Consider the following 19,903-nt stretch of genomic DNA (forward strand, 5'->3'; position numbering starts at 1 on the left):
CTGTAAGGAGATTTGAAATTAATAAATAAGTAGTAGCAGTAAAGTAGTAGTAGTAGTCGTAGTAGTAGAAGTAGTAGTAGTAGTAGTAGTAGTAGTAGTATTAGTAGTATTAGTAGTAGTAGTAGTAGTAGTAGTAGTAGTAGTAGTAGTAGTAGTAGTAAGATGAAAATGCATAGTGGAGTTTTCTTCGTTTGGTGGCAGCAGCTACCTATATTGCACTCGATTATTAATATAAGACTAAAGAAATTTTAAAAAATGATAAATTTCATTAGGCGATACTTGAATAAAATAAAAAGGAAATGTATCCGCCCGTACGGTAAGAATCTCTCTCGAAAAGTTTCGGCTGAAACAAAGGCCGCGCAAGTCCTGGACGTACAAGTTTGTTTCAGACGCTCCCTAAGTTCGCGTGAATGCGGTAAGCACATTTCTGCGCGCAACCTAAAGCAGCGGGGGAAAGAAATGAATAAAAAAATAAACTAGGTTAAGAGTAATTCTGTATATGCGCTGATTCTCGAGCCTCCGGGCACAAAGAGAAAAACAGAAAAAAAGGGCGAATCGCAGACAAACTTGACAGCATTGTAACAAGCGCTTGCGCTGCACTGAATAGCGCGCGACGGCGGATTCTCGTCCGAGTGTGCTTATACGAACGTCCAAAGTGCGACCGCCTGCAAGAGCACAAAAAAAAGAGACAAATACGGCATATCCAACGCACTTGTTGGAATGTACGTTAGGCTTAGCTTTCGTAAAACGTTTCTATTAAATGTTGTGCAAAGAGACGGCTGATGTCCGTTGGAACATTTTACGTCCAAGTGCGTACAAGCAACTGTTCAATGCTTTTCTCTCATTGCAATAGATTTACCCGTTCATTTCTTGTGCAGAGTTTCGCAGCGTAGCACTTAGGCCCATAGAACACAGCGGTAGAAAGCTTCGCTTAAAAGGAAAAAGAAGAAAAGAAAGAGTGAGTCGTCTAACTTATACGCAAGGACGACATCAGGTGCAGCTAGGCACACTAATTTTTATGCGAAGCATATTACGAGAGCTCAACCCAGCTCCTCAGGCGCGGCGGTGTCGCCATGAAATCACGTGACACCGTGACGTCACGACATAGGAGAAGTGGCTTTGGCTCAACTCTTGCAAGACGGGCTGGGTGGGAATCGAACCAGGGTCTCCGGAGTGTGGGACGGAGACGCTACCACTGAGCCACGAGTACGATGCTTCAAAGCGGTACAAAAGCGCCTCTAGTGAATGCGGTGTTGCCTTAGAAACGAGCTGTTTCTAAGGCGTGCGTCTCTTGCTCAGGCGCACATTTCGTTGCCGCGCCGAACGCTGCTTTGCTCGACGCTCACCGCGTCCAATGCGGGGCGCGTAGTCGCTGCCCTGTAGCCCATTGTCTTACACCCCTTGGCGGGTCGACGGGAACGCTGTCGCGTTCCACTCTTGAAGGCGAAGCAGTAATGCATGAGTTGTTTCTTCGTCTAGCCGAACCAAATATAGCCAAGCAACAGCAGTTCACCAGGCTACACAGTGGTTCAACAACTAAAATAAAGGCTAGTATGCTTCGCATCCTGGGCTTAACCTTACCTAAGCCACAGCCATTTTTTTTAAAAGAAAGATCCGATAACTTGATCTCAACATGCACTCCCGACTACATATGCAACTGTCGGAGCAAGGCGCATCTTATTCGTAAGCCTATTATAGTTTACCGATCACCCGCCCGCGGAAGACGTCAACTGCGCCAGCAGCGATGGCAGCGCCAGGGTGCGGCGCTTTCTTCAACCACGGTGCACTATAGCAACGTTCTGTGTTGGTTCACTGTCCTTGCGAATACGGTACACTCTTAAAACGGTTGCACCCTTTGGGGTGTATATTTGTCCCACAACAATAATCGTCATCTGCCTCGCTTGCGTTTCCTTTTCTGGAAACTCGGCGCTCGCTACTTTCCTGTCGAGAATGCTGCGTCACACTGATAAGGCGCATGCCGTTCGTGACTGGAAAGTACCGGGCACGCAGCGTTAAAGAAAGGAAACCCGGGCAGCACGGATGACGATTATTGTTGTGGGACAAGATACGCCCCAAAGGGTGTAAATTTTTCTAAGAGTGTAAAGATTTCACGAAAACTACGCGAGAGAATTGCAAATGGCGTAATTAAGTGCCACCGACGGAGTAACTGAAGGCCGGCCGGGTGCATGCAGGAGGTATAGCTTCTTCCATTCAACCACGAATAATTATGGACTGTCGATATCTAAATGTGCTAGAGTCACATATTTTCTTTTTATTCAAACACGTTACAGACTCCATGCAAAGAAGTTAAAGGTGATAGGATGACTGCTTGAGGATCTTCTAGTTCGGTCCTCGTAATTGTGGAGTAGCTAAATCTCATTTAGTACAGTCAATCATGCTGCGTTTTCTATAAACTTGACTTAATTACCGACTCAAAAAGCGCAAGCTAATTATTGGCCGCGGTCATTACGATGTAGGAAAAAACCATTCTTTCACTTTGGCTGACGCAATGTCGTACGCCTAACGTCCCTTAAGACGTGGTAGTGCCTTCGGGGCTGGCAGTATATAAAGACCCCGTATATAAGGTACGCTTACCACATGACCGCCATTAACACCTCTTGCTCGCATTCTACCATTACTTTCGCGTTTCAATTTCTCCAGAATCCTTTCACTCAGGAAGGCCAAATAACATACAGGGTATCCCCGCCTCACCTTGTCTTCCCAATTGCCTAGTAAACCTTTCCTCCATCAAATTTGGGCAAGATTTCTTCAAGGACGCAGTCAAACAGGAGCAAGCCTTCTTAACAACCTTCGAGTGCCCTGAGCTAAAATCAAGAACTGGTTTAGCAGACCGGGTAGAATACATCCAGCAGGTGCGTGGTCCCCCGAACCTGATGTTCCAGTCCAAAAGCGTTCCTTATATGCATGGCCTTTCGCACCGCTTGAAGAAGGTTGGAGCATGGTACGGCATTAATGCCCTTTATTTTTACAGCGAAGAACAAGTTGGGGAGGATTTGTGCTGCCGTTCATAACCTGGCAGGGGGGAAGTGCAGATGCGGAACAACGAGTGTTCGGCATTCAGCACCGGCAAAAGCATGATCAATGCAAGAAAGGAGTGGTGTCTGAAATTCCCTTCTCGTGCGAGGCGCGGTACACTGGCCAGACGAGATGCGGCAATGTATACGCCTTAGGGGAACATATGGCTTCCCTGAGGAGTTAGCCATCTTCGAATCTTGCCTTGCACTGCAAGAAATGCGGCAGTGGCTGCGCTCCAGTGTCTTCAAAAAACCAAAGCACTATCGAGGTACGGGGACAAATTGGTCTGAGAGATAGTCGAAGCCTACTTCACTGACAAGGCAGGAGACACGTGTGTTGGGCGTCCGTCTGTTTCGCTCCATGAGACAGATTACCTTGACAAGTTTCCTTAGACCCGCCGTGGTTGCTCAGTGGCTATGGTGTTGGGCTGCTAAGCACGGAGGTCGTGGGATCGAATCCCGGCCACGGCGACCGCATTTCGATGGAGGCGAAATGCGAAAACACCCGTGTGCTTAGCTTGAGGTGCACGTTAAAGAACCCCAGGCGGTCGAAATTTCCGGAGCCCTCCACTACTGCGTGCCTCATAATCAGTAAGTGGTTTTGGCACGTAAAACCCCATATAACTGAACTGAATTGAAGTTTCTTTAGGGATTTTCTGATGCTGCCATTTCATGCCAAGTGCGCCTTTTACATGATCATTTTCGGTTGTTGTGGCCTGCATCATCGCTTATCTACGTGTGTGCTTTCAATAAAGTTGTCTGTTGATATATTAAGTTCTTGTCTGTGTATCTCCCTTGTGTACGTAGCTCGCGTAGTCTGGCGCTGTCAATAGTTTCATCATATCATTGAATACCAACCAGCCCAATGTATACCGTCCTTTTGATGCGTAATCTCTTCGCCTCTGCATGGAAGAAACTACACAGTACCGGATGTAGTGCTTCGTGTCTCCCACTTTGTTAAAGTCAGTGCGGATGGGAGAATGCGCGCGTACGTCAAGTCTTGAAAACGCAACGCCGGACTGAGAGCCAACGCTGCGCGGGTTCTATGCACGATAATTGGGATTCATTGCGATCGAGAATTTTCAAATGTATTTGTGTGATTTATGAATGTTATATTATGCATTGCGATCTGCATCTTTTTCATTTTTGTAACAGTGTATCTTAGTACTTTTCCTCTGCATTTTGTATAGCCGCTGCCATGTAACGGTTACCTGGGCCCCGTCAAGCCGTTTTTACGGCTTTTAGCCCAGCGGACCTTCCAGCATATTGTCTGGTAAATAAACTTGAATTTGAATTTGAATTTTAATAACGCATCGCTCGCGCGTCGAAATTCAGGGACAGCGGAAGTGGCGGCGAATGGCCTCCTCAGCGCGGAAATGTTGTAGGTATTCATTCGCAAAGGCTTACAGTGCTGTGCACGTCAGTCAAGTTGTTACGCCTGTACCAACACACAAACAAAAAAAGGCCTACAAAGACACCGCACGCGTAATGCGAAAGATGCGGGTTCCACTCCACCCAGCTGCGGCAAGTAATATTTTCGTCCACTTTCATTTTCCTTCACGTTATCATATATACCTACGTTTCAATTTTACATAACCATTCACTTCAACCCCCCCCCCCCCCCATGCCTTCTTCTGGCTTTATTGCCTGTTCGTATAGTTTTGACTCTTTGTCCTTTGGATCCCCTTATTCTTGTCGATTATCGCAAAAGCCCTACTTTGACGAGTTTCAGAATGGGCGTTTTAATTAAGAACACGTTCTTCGAATTTACTTACAGCGTCACCACTCTGGCGGTGAAGCACGGGCGCGCGTACACGAGCTCGAGAAGTACTGACGCGCACGTCATTGTTCCCATACCGAACTACACACCGCTCGGGTTCTCAAAGCGCGCGGTTTGAGAGCACGCACGCGTTCGGCTGCGCGATCACGTGAGCCACCGACCACTCCTCTCTCAACTTCTCAATTAAACTAGAAGACCGCTACATCGATGCCGCCGATACCGCCGCCGCAGCGCCGTACATGCAATTATCGGAAGGCAGCTTGACTACTAACGCGCGGCGCTGCATGGTTCGGACGCCTCCGCACCATCGCGCTCTCAACAGGGTCGACGCATGCGCGGTCACGGACGCGCGCGCCACATACGTACAGACACACCACGCGCGAGGGCACAGCGCATGCTTGCCGCGGTGATCGGCGGCTCCCTTTTATCTGCGGCGCCGATCAAAGGGCAATCGACCGACCGACCCGGGGTCACGTTCATCCGGGGTTACTCGGCGCCGGCCGAAGATCGGGGACCGGGGGGAGGGGGGGGTCGAGCGCCGCGATCTGTGCAAGACGTGCTTGCCGTGCCGGCGTCGTGAAACCGCGAAAGCAACGCACGCTGTTGCCTGGCGAAGAGATTCCGCGCTTTTATTTCCTAGCTCGCAAGACGCCCGTCGTTCCATTGAGTTTTCCCACCATAGATTCGCTCGGAGGGGACGCTGGCGGGGCGATCGAGCGGCTACCGTGGGAATGCAGGGATATCGAACATGCATTTGTCTAGTCTTCGCACTTGTGTCGGCTTCAGACGGTCTTGTGACGTTACTTATTACGCATTTCTAAATTTTATAATTTTCTATACACAGTGCGACAATAAATCGCTTAGCACGTACACACAAACACATCATATATATATATATATATATATATATATATATATATATATATATATATATATATATATATATATATATATATATTGTAATGGTGAAGATAGCGCAAGCGTCGCTCCAGTCGCATGGATCCAGACTATATGTATAAAGATGTTCCACCTTCGTCGTCAAGGGTTGTGAGTGGTGGCGCTGGCTAACAGTCCCACGGTTATTTCTAGCACATAAACATAAACACCTGAGAAAGTGGATGAAAAAACGGCACTGCAGTAGCTCAATTGGTAAGAGCATCGCAGGCGTAATGCGAAGACGTGGGTATGTATCCCACCTGCAGCCACTAGTTTCTTCATCCACTTTCATTTCCGTTAATTTATCATTTCTTTAATTCATATAATAAGTACAATTTCCCCTATGCTGTCCTTGGTGCCTTTGTCGACTTCTTATGCTATGACTTATATATATATATAGTGTAATTGATGGTGGTCTGCTGTTGAACAATGTCAGTTGCACTTCACTCCTCGAAAAGGTAGGAAATCTGTCTAGTTAGCTCCTAAACGACACTTTGCAATGTGGTGAACGCTGATCAAATCATGGATGGATCATGGATCCGGGACCTCAAAGCGCTGAAACCGCAATGCTGAGCATTTCTATCACATATACCGTTGCATCACCAGTGGTTGTTCTTTTGGTTGTCGTTGTTGTAGAAGCGTTATTTACTAACAGAGCGCACCTTATTTTTTGTCTTTAACGCCCCTTAAAATAACAATAATTGCTAGTGATTAGCAGTGCTAGAAGAAGCAATGTATAGTATATCCCTGAAGCCAACTTTCCAACGAGGTCCCTCGTCTTCCTTACACTCTCAGAACAGTTTACACCCTTTGCTTGCCCTCTGGACAGCCCATACACTCTAAGAACAGTTTACACCCTTTGGCTTGCCCCTTCTGCCACACAAAAATAATCGTCATCTGCCTTGATGCGTTTCCTTTCTTTATCGCTGCGAGCCCGGAACTTTCCAGTAACGAACGGCACGCGCGTTATCAGCGTAGAACAGTTTACACCCTTTGGAGTGCCTCTTCTGATAACGCGCGTGCCGTTCGTCACTGGAAAGTTCCGGGCTTGCAGCGATAAAGAAAGGAAACGCATCAAGGCAGATGACGATTATTTTTGTGTGGCAGAAGGGGCAAGCCAAAGGGTGTAAACTGTTCTTAGAGTGTAGTGCAAGCAAAGGGTGTAAACTGTTCTGAGAGTGTAAGGAAGACGAGGGACCTCGTCTTCCTTACATACGATGCGGCGGTCGGGCAAGGCCTGACTGTCCCAACGTGGGAGCGGCCCGCAGCGCGCTGAGTCGCGTACCTCAGGACCTTATTAAAGTTTCGCATCCATCCATCCACCCTTTGCTTGCCCCTTCTGTCACACAAAAATAATCGTCATCTGCCTTGATGCGTTTCCTTTCTTTATCGCTGCAAGCCCGGAACTTTCCAGTGACGAACGGCACGCGCGTTATCAGAAGAGGCACTCCAAAGGGTGTAAACTGTTCTATGCTGATAACGCGCGTGCCGTTCGTTACTGGAAAGTTCCGGGCTCGCAGCGATAAAGAAAGGAAACGCATCAAGGCAGATGACGATTATTTTTGTGTGGCAGAAGGGGCAAGCCAAAGGGTGTAAACTGTTCTTAGAGTGTACCGTGTTACCTGAATGCACCAACTTTCCAGGACGAAATCCAGTATCGTACAGCGCGCTGTGATTTTCGACTACGCACCACTCTCGTAGCTCGAGTTAAGTAAAGCGCCCTGCGTAGCCCCGGTGAGCGCGTGGGAAGCGCACCCGTCTACCACTTCCGCTCTGAACTTTGCCCTTTCCTCTCCGCTTCTTCTCTCGCTAATACTTGAAGCGGGCCTCGGGTAAGTTACTCAGGCGTCATACACTTCCCTTCACATGCAGCACCTGCATTGAACAGAATGGCTACGGTGTATACGCGGCAGAAGGGGATGGGGAGAGGGTGAGAAAGTGGAAAGGAGAAGTGAAGGAAGGGGGCGGCAAGGGGGGAGAGGCTCGCTGTTTTTACACGAAAAGCGGCTACTTGATTGCTTTTCTACGGTTGTTCTTTAGCAATGGCGAAGATGCCGCGGGTCTGTCTCGTGCTGGCTAGTTTTGAACGGCCGTCAAGACAATGTCATGGTTCGGATGCAGCAGTCGACGGGAAAGGAACGGCGGAGGATGGGAAAGCGCACGAGTGAGGAGGTTGCGTGTGCGCGCAGTCATTTTTTTTTTTTTTTTTGCGCTTCGGTGCGTGTGCGCGGGCGCGTCAGACCCGAGTGGAAAATTGAAAATGATCCCGCACGGTAGTAGCCGAACCGCACAGAGGGACCGCACGCTTGATAGACGGGAGCACTCCCCTCCTCCTCCTTCCTTCCCTCTACCCTCTTCTTGAGGGCAGCGGCAGCCGACACCCCGGAGAGGTCGGTTGAGATGTGTGTGCGTGTGTGTGCCCAAATATGAGAGATTAGCTTGAGGTCAATGAAGTCACACTGATGTACTAGGGGTGAAGCTCAACGAGGGAAATTCTCGCCGCCATTTTAATTCTCCACTGTTAACCAGCCTTTCTTCCTCCATACGGATGCAAATAGGGAGAAAGGGAGGGAGAATGCAAAGATAGGAAATGTAGGGAACATGGCGTCAAGAGCACGTGACCAGCATAAACTGATCTAACGACACTTTCTATAGCTTTTTCTTTCTAGGTACGATGACGTCAGCCGAAACCTGGTTAGCAAATGCCAGCTAATTTGGAATCCAGCTTTCCTTTTACGGACATCCACGGGAAACAAAAAGTAAGAAGAGGAGCAGTGGTCTAGGTACTGGTAGTTCTAGCCTTGCCAAAGCATGCCGACATTCGCTTCGCCTGAGGGTCTCCTTCTGTAGGAACAAACATATGCCCCAAAGTTAAACGCAGTGTAAGCAGCGTTTGGACTACGGCGCCAATACAGGTACGGATCACAGTTTGAATGTCAGGGCTACAATCTTATCTGTTGTCGTCGCGCCGGCATTCGCACTTGGGAGGTTTCTGATCGGCTGAGTACCTTGGTCACGCAGAGCTGGTGTGGTGGAGACCACACGGAGCAAGCAAAAATAAGAATACATCGTGTTGCTCCAAAGCTTCAAACGCCACTGCTTCGGCAACCTATTTATGTCGGCTACAGGACGAAGGCCTCTCCCACTGATCTCCAATCACCCCTGTCTTGAGCCGGCTGAAACCATCTATGCTTGCGAATTTCCTGACTTCGTCACACTACCTATAGTTACCTGCCGTCCGCAATGCGCTTGCCTCTTCTTGGTACATATTCTGCTACTCTGATAGACCACCGGTTACCTGCCCGACGATTTTCATGACATGTCTGACTCCGTTTCTTCACTTTAATCTACACTAGAATATCGGCTACACCCGTTTGCTCTCTAACAGACTCCGCTGTCTTCAGGGGCGTAGACAAGGGGAGGGCACCTTCAAGTTTCTGCCCCATATGCTAGTATCGGTAGAATGCTATGACTGTATGCATTTCTCTGTACGGATAGAGCTAGCTGCTGGTCCTGACGTGGTAATGCCTGCCGTATATGTCCTCCAACGCACTTTTATTCTTCTGCAAATTTTCTTCTCATGATCGCGGTCAAGAGTGACTACTTGGAGTATATGAACCTACTCTATTTATTTATTTGTTTAACAACACTGCCGGCTTCCTTTTGGAAGCCGAGGCAGGAGTGGTACATGCATGATTTTATACTCATTTCCTCCAAGGGAAACAAAATAAAAGTGTAGTAAACAAGGCAAACGTTTCCTAATACACAATTCATTACGAACAAATACTATGACGCCATCACATTTGCTGACAATAGGAAAGGCGTAAAAAAAAAAACTTGGGACCGAGCCCTTCACATGATGGCGGATTGGCCCGCGCAGCAGTCGATCGCAGATCGAGCCACTATAGCCAAACTACGCGTCCAGATACGCTCTCTTGAATTTGGAATTCGCCCCGGTGAGACTCGAAGGAGGTGGCAACTCACGATTCTGCCACTTTGACGCCGACTCGAACGACCTAGCTTGACGCTTGCCAAGCGGCCTCCAGCGCACGAACTTCGTCGCGGTGGCTTGCGCTCGACGCCAACGACCAGGCTCTCGCATCTGCTCCCGCTGACGTTGTTCGGAGGCAAAGTCACTGACCGCATTCTCCACTTTCGCACGGCCACGTTGTCGGTCGCGTCTCTGCTGTCGACACCTCTCCTCGTACTCGGCTTGTTCTTCAGCCGCGCGCACAATGCGTGGTCTTCCCACTTTTCCCGTTTTTGTTGGAGCTGCAACTGTTGCAATCCTCTACCCCTGCAATGCACAATGGGGTTCTTGCACACCGCGGCGGCTACCGCGGCACACGTCCTCGTGTTTTCTTGCCACAAGTGGCGCGCCGCCATATTGACGGGAGACGACAGCAGACGGCAGCAACGGCGGTCAGCGCGGGTGCGCTTCCCCACTGCGCAGATGCGCCGCGCGGAGAAATCACGTGCACTTCCTTTCTCCTGCGCCGTACTATCGCTCGGTATCTTTTTCGTTCACTTTACGGACGTTAGCCAGCCCAGATAACCCCCTCCCCGCTCAAAACGAGACCACGCAGCGCGGCCATCTTTTTTGTTCACATTACGGACGCTAGCCAGCCCGGATACCCCCGCCCCCCACCCACCTACGAGACCACGCATACGGCTCATTCATACAGGTTCGTCAGGTAAACAGCTTCGCTGTAAAATTAAACATCATAATATGTAACAGAAACAAAAGGAAACAATGAGCACGTGACATTGCAAGTACGCCTGCGCTGCTGATAACAAGGAACCGGGACTGGTCGAGTTTTCTTGATCGAGAACACTCTTTGCGGAAGGGCCTTCTATTCGCATACTGCCTTGGGCAAGAAGGAAGAAAGAGAGCGTTTGTTCTAGTATACGGCATTAAAATTGTTTATTTTGCTTACCTCTTGTCTGTCGCAATGCATTAAATTACATGTAGGTGCACCGATTGTACACATTGTTTATAGACGGCGTAGTTTGTGGCGAGTTTCTAGTGTCTGGAGCCCAGATTGCAATCTCACATCGGTGTCTGAAATGTGCCGGTCATATGCACTATAGATAAGTCTAAGTGCTTGCCTTTTCTATAATGTCTGTGCCATTATTTGTGTGCGGGTCCCAGACAGTACATGCATACTCAAGCCTAAGAAACCTTGTCTCTGTTACTGGCAAAAAAAAACAAGTGAAAATCTGGTTCTAAGTGGTCGAGAATACTTTCGTCTTCGGCGCTGTTGAAATCTAAGGATTCCTTCGTAGGTTCACCCGATCTTGTTATCGTGAAGTTTCATTTAAAAAAAAAAACATTTTCTGATCCCTTATTCCGGGTAGAAACATCCACAGAAAGGCCCCTTTATGAACGGTTTGAGAAACAAAAGCAAGGTCAAGTATGGTGCTGGCATGGGACGTGACACGCGTTGATGTCTGCACAAGCTGCGCGAGATTAAAACAGTACGCAATGTCGAGCAACACTTTTAGACTGAGCCCAAGGGAGTAGTGAGCACAGTTGTCCATCTATTGCGGGTAGGTTGAAGTCATCACATATGATAATCTTGTTGCAGAGTTTCGTGTTGTTTTGAAGGAATGCATGCTGTGAGTGAAGCACTGCACCGTCAGCGTTGGGAGGCCTACAGACTACACCGACTACACCGATTAGACTGGCAGGCTGCGTACGCACACATGATGAGCAAGGATCCAGACCATTTCAATACTCGTCTCGTGAGGAATATTAGTGAAGTCAATTCCCTTTCTTAGAATAATAGCAACGACATCCCCTCTTGCACCACGATCCCTCCTGACCACTATGGGAGAGCTTGGTACTATGTCCGTATCCCTTGCTGCTTTCGCTTATCCACGTTTCAGTTAGGAGCAATCGCATCCGAACGAAAGGCCAGAAGTGTGGCTTTCCAGTTTTATTCGTTATGCTCCTAGAACAAGCACGTGATACAGTAAGCTCCCGTGTAGGCAGGAGTACACCCGCTGATTTCATGTTCTGTTTTCGCTTTGATCTGTTGCTCGGTTTGTTCAGGGTGTCTGGTCATTTGCCATTCAAGAGGACGGTCTTGTTGGGTATCATCCCGCCTGAGTAGCCTGCCGTTAATCTTTACCTTGTGGTAAGTCAACACCCCTTTGTCGTGATTGTCCCCGTTGTCCTTTGTGTATTCCCATAATTTTTTTTTTCTCAATAACCGAACACGAGGCGAGAAACCCTAAAAAATACTGAAGGGTGTATTTTTTAAGACTGCCACAGCTACTTAGAATCTTTTCATCCCTACGATCAACTAGTTTAAGTATGACTAGTCGGGACTTATCCGACTTGGCAAGATAACGTTATCTTGCCAAGTTATTGAACAATAGCTCTGTTTTGCGTACTCATCTTCAATCTCATTCAAATGGTACCTTGTAGGCTAAGGTCCTCAACCATTTGTTGCAAGTCATTCCCAGCGTCGCTAAACAGGACGACGTCATCTGCAAACGGCAAGTTGCCGAAACGTTCCTCGTTGACCTTCACTTCCGCGCCTTCCCCGTCCAACAGTTCGAATGGTTCTAAGCGTACAACATTTGGAGAGACTGCGCCCGTACGACGTACCGGGCAGCTGCATGACTCTCTGGGTGGTCGAGACGGCATTCTGCGTCCTATAGGGCTCACTAATAAGCTTCCGGTCATTTATTTTATTTTTTATTTTTTTCGAGCGGATGGAACGCGCACTGTGGCTCCCCTGTGTGCACAAGCAATGGGACCAACGCAGTCCGCACTGGAGAGCTACGGAGGCGGGCCGAGTTTAATTGTACTCTCGCAATGTGGCGCTAGCCAAATAGAAGCGCACACTTAGCGCTCCGCGGCAGGTCTCTCGGGGAAGTCGTGAGACCACGTTTGGGCGCTCCCATAATCGTCACATGATGATTGCCGAAGCGGGAAAGCGCACCCCCACCACCCAGTGGCGTCTCCGTGTGCCCAGAGTACGAGTTCCGCGAGGGAACGTGGCGGCGTACACGCGGACGGACGTCGCAACCCCCGCCTCTCACGACTACAATTCTACAACCACGATACGAGACTACGTAAGAGGAATACACGCGTACGCGCGTATAGTAGAAACGGAGAGGAATTCATTCATGGGGAGCACGAGAGGGTGCTCCGGGCACCCTGGCCTTCGTGTAGAAGGGGATCGCAGCGATCGTAGGCAACCACACAAACGCTCGCCTATCTCTATCGCCAGATCATCGGGACTGATCCGGGCTACGGAATCGCGCGGCTAAATTGCCGGCCCCGTGTCACGTGCATGTACGTACGTGTCTCTCTCGCGATCAGTTCGGCTGGGAAGATAGATAGATCGTATGTGCTTTCGCACACCAGGCTTTCGTTTGCTTTCTTGGTTGCAGGAGCGATTTCGAGCATTCGAAGCACGATCTGCCCGCAAGCGATGAATTAGGATCGACAGTCGGGGGCCCAGCTGCCAGTTCAAATGCGCGCGCAAAGTGATTCTGCGAGCCGCGGGAAAGTCCCCGGTCATTTAGAGACCATTACTCGGGCGCTGCGGGAGGGGGGGGGGGGGGCACCCCGCGATCGCAGCGCCATCCTAAGGAAGAGCGGCGAGGAATTGATTTAAATGGAAAGTCGTGCCGCGCAACGGAACTATCCAGTGTAGGGGGGGTCGTTTGCTGTGGTCATCGCCAACGCACAACGCTCGGGGTGATGTTTCGAAGCGTTCTCGAAAATGCATGCGCACTTTTCGAAAACTAACCAATAGTGAACTAACCAAAGTAGTCTGCGGTGACGAGAAACGGAGAGAGGGAGCGGATTTTCTAGAGCAGTCAGTATACAGTCAAACCTCCATTTAGAGAAACTCGCGGTTGTCCGAAATCCTTGATTTAACGAAGTACTTACCATTCCCGACGCTATTGAACAATATCTCGACGTTTTCATAGACTGAAAACGTCGAAACCGCGAAATGAGCGTCTCGCCCGATTATACTAGGTTGAAATGGGGTGAAGGGGATGAGAGAATATGCCGGGTTTCAGTTCATGCGACGAAATCACACTGTGGACGGCAGTCATTTACCCCTTAAGATTTGTTGCTACCACGAAGGAACTCAGCAATGAAAAGTGCATACGCAGACGAAAATATTTTTTTTTAAACTGATATTGTCCCGTGGTCGTGACGTCAAAGAACACAGTAGCAATACTGTGAACGACAAAACTAACTTTTATTGGGCGAACCTGTGCCCACAAAACAGGCTACACTTATAGCACAACGATAGCGGCGAACAGCTCGGCGATCGTCGAAAATCTGATCAGCGGGTCAAGCGCATCGGCTTTTATAGAGCAGTCGTCGAATGTTCCAGACAAATCGTTCGGACCCGCGTGCCTTCCACAAAGTTCTACACCATTCGCGTTACGCGATGAAATCAGATAACACAAGGTTCGGCGACAACAGACAGCCAGGTAGAAGCATCAATAACTTTCTAGAAACGTCGGATACATGCAGGCGCGTCCCTCGCTGTGCGATTTCAGTTGTTAAGCGGCGAAACGTGGTCGCCCGATAAAGATAAGTACACGTGTCAATATTCAGTCGTAAATTGCGATGTATTTGTCAGCTAGCTCACCGGCTACTGAGTTAAAGGAGCCTTAACACTTTTTGAACATAGTAAAGAAACGTTTCTCATCATTTAACGAATCTCCTGTGAACATGTGAGCCAAGTATTGTTGCATTGCATGCAGCAGGGATTTTACAACCTCGTGTCATAAATCAGTGAACACTCGCTCGTTCTCGCATCCGTAATGTCGTCATCGAAAGCAGCTGGTCCACCAACGTTACTGATTCCGTGATCGCGAGAACATTCTCATTAAATCATGCTTGATAATGCTGAGTTAAACTGTGTGCATTTGTGTGTGTCCGAAACGTCAATAACTATTTTAAACCATTTTGGTCGGTGCCCCAACTTCTTCCATATAAGTATGCATCGCAGTTGGCGCCAACACCGATTACGCCTATTCAAATACATCAAGGGCGTTTTGTAAGTGCTGCACGTATGACGCCATTGTTAATCCTACCAATACAAATGTAGAGATGCGTGAGCGAATAAGCTGCGGCTACAACCACTTGAAGAGACAACCCTGCCACACCCTTCAGGAAGGAGGGGCAGGGAAATTTATTTCACAGTAAAGTACTGACATGTTTTATTGCAATGGCAATTATATAGACACCCCAGGCGCATTTCTGCCATCGCCATGCGGTTCCGTAAAAAGTACAAGGGCTGATTACAAAGACGGCGCCGAATAAAACAACACACGAAGAAGGGGAACACGAGACAGCACGTAGGCGCACTAACAACTGAGCGCTTTATTTCTTGACATAGTAATATATAGCTGCTGTCAAGGATCAAAACGACAAGAATAAACAGGGTGGTCATCTGTTAGTTGTTAGTCTTAGTGTTGTTGGTGTTGTTAGTGCGCCTACGTGCTGTCTCGTGTTCCCCTTCTTCGTGTGTTGTTTTATTCGGCGCCGTCTTTGTAATCATACTTAACCAACTAGCCCACCAACACATGCTCAGTACAAGGGCGATGAAACCGGCGCCGCGTGCTGTATGTGCGAGTGAGCAGGCGATCGCGGCTGAATTTCGCGCACGCAAGCGAGGAAAGCAGGGAGGAAGCGCGCAGTCTTCCGTCGCGCGCAAGGACCCGGGGGGAGGGAGGCGCGTTCTACTCCGGGCCTCTGTATCTTGAAAGCCATCCGCGACGGGGACAGAGCTTGCCGCGGGCTGTTTTCGCGGTTTAGTTCGCGTTGATGCGAAACTCGGCACGAAGGTCAATTCGCTCGCTGCTGCTGCCGCCCTTCCTCGCTCCAGCGTTTCGACAGCGAGTTTCTGCGGTCATCGAGTGAAGATGCGTTCATGTTTGCTTGTGCGCGTATAACACCATGCATGTTAATTTAGTGAGTATGCTATGTTTACAAGTTTTTATGGTCGATAAAGCTATCCTTACTTCGCATAGCTAGCTGTCCACCAATTCGCTATCGCAATCGATGCTTCCCCTTTCCCAGCCTGCATCTGAGGCGGCGGCACTCGCCCCCCGACCTGCGTGTCGAGGGGTGGGTGGATCACCTTATCCGTTGGACAATAAGGTTTATTCTATCTATCGGACGAAAGTGCTACTTTTTAAAACTATTTTTCTGTGTTATATCAAGGTTCAAGATGTCTAAATCTTAAAAAAACAGTGGCAAACAAACATCAGAGCACCCCAATAATTCCGTTTTTTTACAGCCAGTAGAAGTTTCATTTACAGGAGGTGGCTGTCTTGAAGTCACGATGCAGAATGTAGTCACGTGGGCAAAAACATCGTCATGTTTTGACTCGCTTCAGCTCGCCAATTGACTACGCTGCTACACTAGGCCTTGCAATATGTAGCATAGGGAACCAGCACTGCGTGCAGTGACTGAGCGAGCCAGTGTGTGTCAGTATGTCCTGATGTCCTGCTCCCACGTGACCACTTTCTGCGTCATGACATCACGACAAACACCTTTTGGGAAACAAAATCGAAACTGGCTGGAAACAAGATAATTGCTCAAAGCTGTGTCCCCTCTACTCGTGTCAGTGTTTTCTAGGGTTTAGAGGTCTTGTACCTTCATTTACCATAAATAAATGAAGGGCCAAAAATAACATGCCAGTACTACATGAAGAGAAAATAATACTGCAAATGTTTCAGTTCAGCCAGATTTCAAAACGAAGCGCCGCATCTGGGGGTGCAAGACAGCGACAGATTTCGGAGCGTTCATATGCATAGCAGGAGTGTGCCAGATAGAAAAGGCAACACGAGAAACTTGTTTGGACCTTGCCACTGCGTCGAATGCGCACAATGGCCTCAAGAGCGCCCTGGGCATCACCACAATACCCTCTTGACGGCTGTAATTATCCATGACACCCCACAAAAGCAATGCAGGAACTTCAGCGTTTAACTTCCTTCTAATGTGCAAGTCCAGAGGGGAGGTAGATAGAATGGTAGGGATGAGGCAGGGAGACTGGGCACAGAATGGGTAGAAGACGCAGTTGCGAAATGAATGAAACGTGTAAACTCGCAGTTCCCATGCAGGGGGGAAGGCCAGGAGAAGGAAAAGGTGACGTGAGAAGGCAATGAAACGCAACTAGTGAGTTGCCGGCAAACTGAATAAATTTAAGTTCAAGGTAGAGTAAGTTTCTGCTACCTCTGAAAAACTACCACCATTAAAATTTTTGGTGCAGACAGCTGATGCAGAGCGTGCGCTATAGGGTCTGCGTGCGCTATCGGGCGTTTGCGACACTGTGGAAGTGGTCGCACGTCAAATCATCACTTCTATGACAGCCGTAGTAGCTTTGCGGCTATGGCATTGCTCCAGGTCGCGGGTTCGAATCCCTACTGTGGAGGCCACATTTGGATGGGAGCGAAATACAAAAACGCGGGAGCCAGCTTAGATTTAGGTAGATGTTAAAGAACACCAAGGCGTCTAAATCAGGGTGTCTACCAAGTTGAAATTTCCAAATTCCCCGAGTTTTCCAGGTTTCCCCTCAGCGTCTTTGCAAAATTCCCTGAGTGATGAACTATTTTGTGTCAAGACGGAATGAAACCATATCGCCCGATGCTGTCACTCTCTAGTGAACATATGAAAAAAATATGAAAAAACGGCCTAATCCAATTTGAACACTAAGGAGTAGTGTTTATGTTATTCGAAAAGAGAATAGACGGGGGGGGGGGGGGGGTTAGTAAAATGCACAGCAAATAAAATCTCTTCTAAAAATATTGCAAATGGAGTCGGACATTCTCAAATACGAATAAAAAGGAGATGCATACAGAAGCAAATATTTTCGAATATGAACTATTTCCATCAACTGATAGCAAGCTCAGTGGCATGAGGCCCGAACTTTGTCACAATTGAGATTCTCTCTCAACAGCTCGTAAGGCAACCTCAACTGTCCTGACATATATGTCAGGACAGTTGAGGTATACTCTTAGCCCGCGCACACCACCTCAGTGTTGTTTTACTGCTTTAAAGAGCTTACTTTGGTTTGGATGAGGGACACCTGCATCTCGGCATCAGCCAACACTTTTTTGAGCTCAAGCTCCTTCAAAACGGCAGCAGCACGCTTCCTTGCCCGTTAATTCCTGAATGCGTAAATACTTTCTGTTCTTTTCCTCCTTCCGCCACTCGTTCGCCCCATTGACCATTGCAATAATCTTCTCGGTCAGTTGCACAGCGCACGGTCGATTTTTCAAACTCCCTAGGGGCCGCGAAAACGTTCGAAAAATCGGCCAGTTGGAAAAAATAAATGTGTGTCATTTACTGCCTTTAGGGGCTCAAACCGCCAAAGGCACATTCGAAAACGCCTGAAGGCCTGTCAGTACACGTATTAGGCATATCGGTGCTCATACTGACAGGCAATACCGGGTGCATGCGTTGTATACTTAAGGAATACACAGTGGCGTAGCTAGGTCGTCTGGAACCCGGGGCCCATAGGTCTTCTGACACCCCCCTCTCCGGGTGTAGCCGGCGGAAAGAGGGGTGTCTTCAGACTTATATGACACCCCCCCCCCCCCCCTCACTGGCCCCTCAATTGCACCCGGGGCCCACGGCCCCCCGGCACCCCCTGTTGCTACGCCACTGGGAATACATACTGTGACCCGTGGCAATAGCCCCTTCCCATGCGTGTTATGCTTCACTGCAATACTTTTGCGTATGGTTCACCAAGTAACATTTCTGTACAAAGGCGAAGCTGACTTTCGGGAACCGCCATTATGCAACGCACCGTGCTTTCTAAGCTTCTCAGTCAATCGCGAGGACCACATAGGCGGAGTACATGCCATTGCCGACAGCAGCAAATTCTTTCAGTAAAAAACACAGCACCCAACGGCAAGGAGCTTCATAGCGAATGTCGAAGCAGCCAGGTCTTGCGTAGCCACAGTGGTGGCTACGGCTGCCAGCGGATCTGCGTGCTAGAGGCGCCGGTTCAAGACGGCGAAATAATCAAAATGGCAGCGGTGGTGGCTTGATTATTGCTGTTTGACCTGCGGTCATGGCGAAACGTCCGGAAAATTGGACGGCGAAGACTTCTTGCGTCCGAAGTTTAAGACGTTCTGATACATTGACTCTATGGGGTACGTGGTGGTTCCGCGAAGCCGTCCAAGTTATCGGGAATCCGGGAAGTTGGTCGTCGACTCTACACTGGCAACTCCTCCAGCCGACGACAGGGCGTCAAAGACGATTACGATTCCTGTCCGTCACTCGAGCCTGCATTACCGCGACTTTCGACCCTTTCAATAATATTACAGCTAATTTTCCCTGATAGAGGCACTAATTCCCTGAGTTTTCCCCAAGTTTTTCCAGACTACTCAAAATCCCCAAGAATTCCCGGTTTTTCTGGTTGGTAGACACCCTGCTAAATTGATCCAGAGTCAGCCACTATGCTGTGCCTGATAATCCAATTGTGGTTAAGTACAGCCCCATAATTAAAATAATGTTTTAACACTTCTGTCATGATGTGATGTGCCATGCGAGGCAACGACACTGCCAAACCCTCCCAGAGGTTGAGAAATAGTGCCTCAAGCAAACAAATATCCCTCTGTGCTCTGGACACACAATCATCAGTGGAATGCACAAGGTAACGTTTAACATCAACTCTCATATTGCACTAAACGTTCAAGAAATTAACATTTGCCATCAACACCACCGCTAATTATCGACAATCAAAACAAGCAGCACCGAGAGCTTTGCTAACATAGATTCCCACAGTACGTGGGATCTGCATCACTTTTTTTGTATTTTGTTGATCAAACAATGTCATATTTGCAAGTCACTGCCAACTCTGAACCAGCTGTAACTTACAAACTTAAATAAATGCCTTTATTACCAGTGGAAATATAGGCCAATGAATCCCACTGCAATGCACCTTCCATAGTGCTGCCAGTCTAGATTACCAAAGCATCTTACTATACGCAATTTTTTTGTTTAAATGTAAATTTAAATCCAACATCATTTCTGCGAATTGATAAACACGCATAGACTTGGTGAGGGACAAATGGGGGGGGGGAGGTATTTGATATGACCCCTAATGACAATCAGGAATGTCACCTTGCTAACACAGATATCATGCAATATGCT

The sequence above is a fragment of the Dermacentor albipictus genome, chromosome 10 (genome assembly GCF_038994185.2).
Source record: "Dermacentor albipictus isolate Rhodes 1998 colony chromosome 10, USDA_Dalb.pri_finalv2, whole genome shotgun sequence".
NCBI lineage: Eukaryota > Metazoa > Arthropoda > Arachnida > Ixodida > Ixodidae > Dermacentor > Dermacentor albipictus.